We start from the raw sequence: 6,797 nt of genomic DNA on the forward strand, positions 1-6,797 counted from the left end.
AGGAGCTAAGGTATGGGTAAAACGGAAGCCAGATGATATTCCAAAGGCTGCAGAAGTTATAGCCCATGGGAAGGACAACACTGTAACAGTTGTCTATTCAGGGGAAAATAATTACCAAATCGTACCCCTGAACCATATATTTTACCGTGAATAGGTTATAATAATAGATTCACAGACTCCACAGGTATGGCTGATGCTGGTAAATGCCATAAGCCACTCAGAGGAAAGGTAACCTTGTGTAATTAACGGATGAAAACTTGTACATTTGGGGAAAGGCTGGGAGGACAATCCTAGTCTCTATCTAGGATGGGATCCTCTTAGTTTAATTTTCCCATTGTGTTTCCTTGTACATCTGGGGAAAGGCTGAGAGGACAATCTTAGTCTCTATCTAGGGTGGGATCCTCTTGGCTTCCTCATTATGTTCCTTTTGAAAAGAAACATTTCCCACCTGAGTTTGGCTTCTGATATTGGATGATTTTATCTGAAGGATAATAGCCCATACTTGCCTACTCTTTTTGTTCTTTGTTTTGGTTAATTTTGTTGCTAGTTCTGTCTCCTTTAGGCTTAAGTACCCTGCACTTTCCAGTGACTGCCTAAGCATGTAGTGTTCTTGGAATTCCTGCCAGCTCGCTGAAAGAACTGACCTCTGGAATGGGACTTTTTGGGGGCAGGGCCATCTCTACGTCCAATTTCAGCAAGAAGAAGCTATAGAAAATGAGACCTTCACCCCTTACCCCAAGATTTCGAGCCCCAATCGTTCAAGGGGGGTGGGAATGATGATAGTGTTCTATGTTTACTTATTTTGTGTTATCCTTGCCATGTTGTTTTATTGTTATATTATTGATCCTATGTAATGGATACAAGGATCTAGGGGTGGACATTTGAATTATTAATAATTATTTTTGGGATGATTGATTGAAGAGATTATCTTGCTGGGACCTAGGGGTGGATCACATTTGAATCGTAAACCAATATTTAGGAATGTCACCAAATGATATGTTTTGCTTTATAATGAATGATATGTTTTAGTTTCCTTTGTAATTGGATCACAATGTATGTTCTAGGATACATGGCTGATTAGATTATGTATCCTATAACAAGGGGTGGAGTGTATTGGCAACCAAAAATGGGCTTCTTAGCACTTAGTCAACAAGTGCCCTTGACTAGTTTGGCTTTTTCCCCTGAACTGAATGCTGTTTGTATCTTGGACTGGAGTAAGCTTGTCGGCCCCTTCACCTTGCTTCCCTTGCTTAAGCTGATGGAAAGAACCTGTGCTTTCCTGGTCAACCCCTTCACCTTGCTTAAGCAGATTGAAAGAACCTGTGCTTTCCCCAGCGTACCTTACACCCCCGCAGAAGCTGGATGGTTAAAAGCAGCTCCCGTTGGAGCCAGAGGCGGCTACAGCCACAGCCACAGCCACAGCTGAAGCAGGAGCTGCCAGTAGCAGAGCTGACCTACGGGAGGAAGCTGAACAAAGACTTCAGGCCAGTGGGTAATCTTTTTACCATAGAGGGGGAAGCATGATTTTGCTTTACGCAATCATGCTTCTCTGTAGCCTCCTGGTTACTCTTTCAAGGCGTACTTATTGGGCCTGGAAGCTTTTGATCAATATATCAAAATGGGGTTGCTGGTTCATGGGTTGGTTACTGTGGAGCCTAAATATATGTTTTGATTCTTCTACCTTCTACTTTGAGAGTTTCTTATATCCGGCGGTTCCGAACCTTTCAGACATGTTTATGATCCTCTTTGAGATTATAAACTCTGCCCTCCTAATACAACACCCAGTCCCTGCTGGCGCTGGCGCCATGGGTCGTTGTCCCGCCCGCTGTTATAGATACTGTAAAAATAAGCCATGCCCAAAGTCCCGTTTCTGCAGGGGAGTTCCTGATGCCGAGATACAAATCTTTGATCTTGGTAGAAAGAGAGCAAAAGTGGATGAATTTCCATTGTGCAGCCACATGGTGTCAGACGAATATGAATAGCTTTCATCAGAAGCCTTAGAGGCTGCTCGGATCTGTGCCAACAAGTCCATGGCGAAGAGTTGTGGCAAGGATGGCTTTCATATTCATGTGCGGCTACATCCATTTCATGTCATCCGCATTGAAAAGATGTTGTCGTGTGCTGGGGCTGATAGACTCCAGACTGGCATGTAGGGAGCTTTTGGGAAGCACCAGGGCACTGTAGCCCATGTACACATTGGCCAAGTTATCATGTCGATTCGAACCAAGGTTCAGAATAAAGAACATGTGATTGAAGCTTTGCGGAGAGCCAAGTTCAAGTTCCCTGGCCGCCAGAAGATCCACGTCTCTAAGAAATGGGGTTTCACCAAGTTCAATGCTGATGAATTTGAGGATATGATAGCTGAGAAGCGACTCATTCCTGATGGCTGTGGGGTTAAGTACATCCCCAGCCAGGGCCCCTTGGATAAATGGCAGACACTCCACTCCTGAGGGGTGTGTGTCCTGTGATGTCTACCTTTCCACAGGCATAAATAAACTAGATACTGCTAAAAAAAAAATTAATTGAAACAAAATTTCAGCAAAATAGCAGTGCATAAAATAAATCCATCCAAACCATCAGCTTTTCTACATATTACTAACAAAACCCAACAGGAAGAGACAGAAAAAGAGAGTCCATTCAAAATAAGTAATGAATATATAAAATATTTAGAGAGCACCTGCCAGTTCACACATGGGAATGATGGGGTACAGGATCTGGGAGCCTCTTTGAACTCTCCTTGAATCTTCCCACTAGATGAGGTATTTACCTGAGGCCATAAGCCTTTCATTATTGCTAGGCCCAAATCTCTAGGCTAGGTTACTCTTAACCTAGCCTAGCCCTCCATTGCCCAGCTACTTCCCACCCTTGTTCCTATTGAAATGCCTATGCCCAAATCTGTTACTAGCCTAGCCCTACCTAGTCTGTTATCTCCAGGTAGCCTTCAGCTACTTGCCACCCTTAATCCCATTCTCTTGGTTCCTGGAGTCTGACCTCATCCCAGTCCCCTCAAGCTCCTCCTTCTACTCCTCCTCAAGACCCTTCCTAAACCCCTCCTCCCATCACCCCAGGACCATCCTAGATCTTTCTGTATATAAGTTTCATCTTGCCTCCATGGAGGTGCTCGGATTCAATCTACCTCAGAAAACGAGTGTCACAAATGGTGAGATTTCTCAGGACTACCTGTTATGGTGAACCTGCAATAAACTTTGTTTTTCTTTTTGGATGAGAAGGCTTGAGTTGACTTCATTCGAGCAGGATCTGGCATGTTGGTATTTTGGGGTCTGGAGCACCCCTAAAACATATAGTTCCCTGACCTCAACAGGAACTATATGAATATAACTACAAAACAACTTATTATGGAGATAAAGATAGACCTAAACAGAGAGATGGTCGTTGTTTATTGTTGGGCCTTGCCAATATTTTTAAATGATAGTTCTGTCTGAATTAATTTAAGTATTTAATAACATGTCAATCAACTATCAAAGGACTAATTTAGAGAATGAGAAAAAAATAAAATTCATCTGAGAAGCAAAAGCTCAAGTTTCCTAAGGAAAATAATGGAAAAATATGAGAAAAAAGGGGAACTCACTAAGTCAGATATCACACTATACTGCAAAGTAGCAACCATTGCAACTATTTGGAACGGCCTAAAAAAACCCAGAAGAGCCAATGAGGGAAACAGATTATACAACTTAAAGAAACAAATGAATGTAGTAGCATTGTATTCATTAAATCCAAAGACCACATTTACTGGGCCAAGGACTCACTATTTGACAAAAACTGAAGGGAAAATTGAAAAATAGTCTGGAAGAAACTAAGATTAGACCAAAATTCACACTATATACCATAATAAGCAGCAAATATATACATGACCTAGATATAAAAGGTCACATCATAAACAAAAGAACAAGGAAGAAAATAACTTTCATAGCTGTGGATAAAGGCAGGTATCATGACTAGATGAGGAATAGAGAAGATCATTGAAGATAAAAATAGACGATTTTGATTCCATAAAAGTAAAAGGTTTTGCACAAAAAAACCCCAATGTAATTAAAATTAGAAGGGAAACAGAAATTGAGAAAAAAAATCTTTGAAACAAGTTTCTTTAATAAATGTCTCAGATCCAAGATATAAGGAACTGATTCAAATTACAAGAATGACAGTCATTTCCCATAAGATAAATGTTCCAAAGCTTCAAATAGGCAGTTCTCAAAGAAAGAAATCCAATTGATTTTAACAGTATTTTTTTTAAATGCTGCAAATTTCCACTAAATAAATGCAGATAACTCTATGCTTTTACTTCATACCTACCAGATTAGCAAAGTAGACAAAAAAGGAAAATGATAATTGTCATTATGGCTTCAGGAAGATGGGCACAATGGTTGGTGGAGCTTTGGATTCATGCAGTGGTGGAGAATCTGTGGCCTAGAGGCCACATGTGGCCCTCTAGCTCTTCAAGTGCAGCCCTTTGACTGAATCCAAACTTCACAGAATGAATCCCCTTAATAAAAGGGTTTGTTCTGTAAAACTTGGACTCAACCAAAAGGCTGCACCCAGGGACCTAGAAGGTCACATGTGGCCTCAAGGCTGAAGGTTCCCCACCCCTGATAGTCATTCTGGAAAACAGTTTGGAGCTATGCCTAAAAAGTCAATTAACTTTGACCCAGCAGTGCCATTAATAGTACTATACTACAAAGAGGTCAAAGAAAAAGAAGCACCCATATGTACAAAAATACTTATAAAGGCCTTTTCTTCTTTATTTCCTTCCTTCCTTCCTTCCTTCCTTCCTTCCTTCCTTCCTTCCTTCCTTCCTTTCTTCCTTCCTTCCTTTCTCTTTTCATTAAAGCAAAAATAGGCAACATGAACTCAGTGGTATGTGGTTTTTCTGGACTTGCCCACCCTGTCTCCATCTTGAAACAGAATGAAAACATTGAAAGCAGATCATCAAGCTCTGGCACCCACCAAACATGAGAAGCCCAGATTCCATGTCCCTCTATGATTAGGAAGCTGCATCAGGGAAGCTAACAGCAATCAGGCCCTAGGACAGTTTTGTCGTCTTTTTGTCAAAACCTTTCCATGTTGTAGATGGGAAGAAAGAAGTTGCATCAGGGACCTGATTACTGGTAGCTAGATATTTTTTACACTTGGAAAAAATGTGTTTGAATTGATGCAGAATGAAGTGAATAGGACCAGGAGGACAATTTATACTATAATGACAAAATGTAAAAAATAACAATTTTGCAAGAATATTGATCAATGCAGTGATCAGCCATGATTCCAGAATATAACTAGTAATAACCCTCACCTCCTGACAGGAAGACGATGGATAATCCACAGAATGAAAAGCACACTTCTGGACATTTGTTTTATTTGGTTATGGATATTTGTAACAAAGATTTTGTTTTTTTTCTTTTTCTTTTTGGAGGAGAGGAGAAAGAAATGTATGATAATTGAAAAAATAAAATTTAATTTTTAGAAAAAGCAATTACATAAAAAGATGGATTTAGAGAAACCTGAGGAGACTTGTATAAACTGATGCAGAGTGAAGTGAGCAGAACCAGAACATTTCGTGCGGTAACAGCTTTTAAAGAAAAGTAACATGATCAGAGTTAAGAACTCTGATCAATGCAATGACCAGCTATGACTCCAGAAGACCAATGATGAAGCATACAACCTGCCTCCTGACAGCGTTGACTGAAGGTGCAACACTGAGACATACAGTTTTTGGACATGGCAAGTATCTGCATTGGGTTTGCTTGACTATGCTTGTTTATTACAAAGGTTGTGTTTTTCCCTTTTTATATTGGATATGGGAAGGTAGGGAGAAAGGAGAGCCAGTGATTATGTTGGGGAGGGAGAAGAAAAGAAATAAGAGGATCACTGAAACATCTTTAAAAGTTCAGAGAAAAGAACAGAAGGTGGTTCAGAGGGAAACAGATAAGCAGAACACATATGAAAGTGACACGTTGAATTTATCATATTTTTTTAAAAGCAAGCTGAAGATAATAGAGAGTTACGGTTTCACATATGATCCTCTCTCTCTCTGTCTCTTTCTCTCCTCTTTCTCTTCTCTCCTCCCCCTTCTCTCTCTGTCATTGTTTCTCTATGTCTCTGTCTTTGTCTATCTATCTCTTTCTCTCTGTCTTTCTGTCTCTCTCTGACTCTCTGTCTCAGTCTCTCTGTCTCTGTCTGTGTCTCTCTCTCTCTCTCTCTCAGAATAGAGAGAAAAAGTCCTTAACCCAGTGAAGCATATTTTTACAAAAATTCCAGAGGATTAGCATATCTGCCAAAACACAACCACAAAGCAAAGGAGGGGAGGGACAGAAGATAACTGTCTTCAAATAGCTGGAGGATTTCAAGTAGGAAGAAGCCTGGAATATTGGAACTGGAAGGAACTTCAGAGGTCATCTAGTCGTACCACTTTATCTTACATGTTACAGTGAAGCAATAACCAAGAATTCCAGTCCTGAGGCAAACTGAGATTGTTTTGTTTTTTTGGCGGGGGAGATGGGGGAGGCGGAAGACATCTTTAAACACCCCACATTGGCATATATCAACATTACTTGATCCAAGGTGTACTAACATGTTTCAGATCCCCAGGCTAGGTCATTGACAGTCTGCCCAAGTTGGGTGCAGCAACATTCATAGCTGGGGAAAGTTAAGCGGAAGGGCTCTCTGTTGGCTTGAGTGTGGCTTTCTTACCCCATAGCACTGAGTGGGAGAATGGGTGAGAGGTTGGCTTCCCTACCTTTGCCAGTTCTTTATGACTCACAGATTTTTGTCAATGCTGAATTGCT

At 40.7% G+C, this 6,797-nt stretch overlaps 1 pseudogene; it reads left to right on the forward strand.

Annotated features, from left to right (window-relative positions):
- Positions 1–1,805: 1,805 nt before the first annotated feature.
- Positions 1,806–2,450, forward strand: LOC118833416 (annotated as a pseudogene).
- Positions 2,451–6,797: the final 4,347 nt, after the last annotated feature.

The sequence above is a fragment of the Trichosurus vulpecula genome, chromosome 1 (assembly GCF_011100635.1).
Source record: "Trichosurus vulpecula isolate mTriVul1 chromosome 1, mTriVul1.pri, whole genome shotgun sequence".
Classification (NCBI taxonomy): Eukaryota; Metazoa; Chordata; class Mammalia; order Diprotodontia; family Phalangeridae; genus Trichosurus; species Trichosurus vulpecula.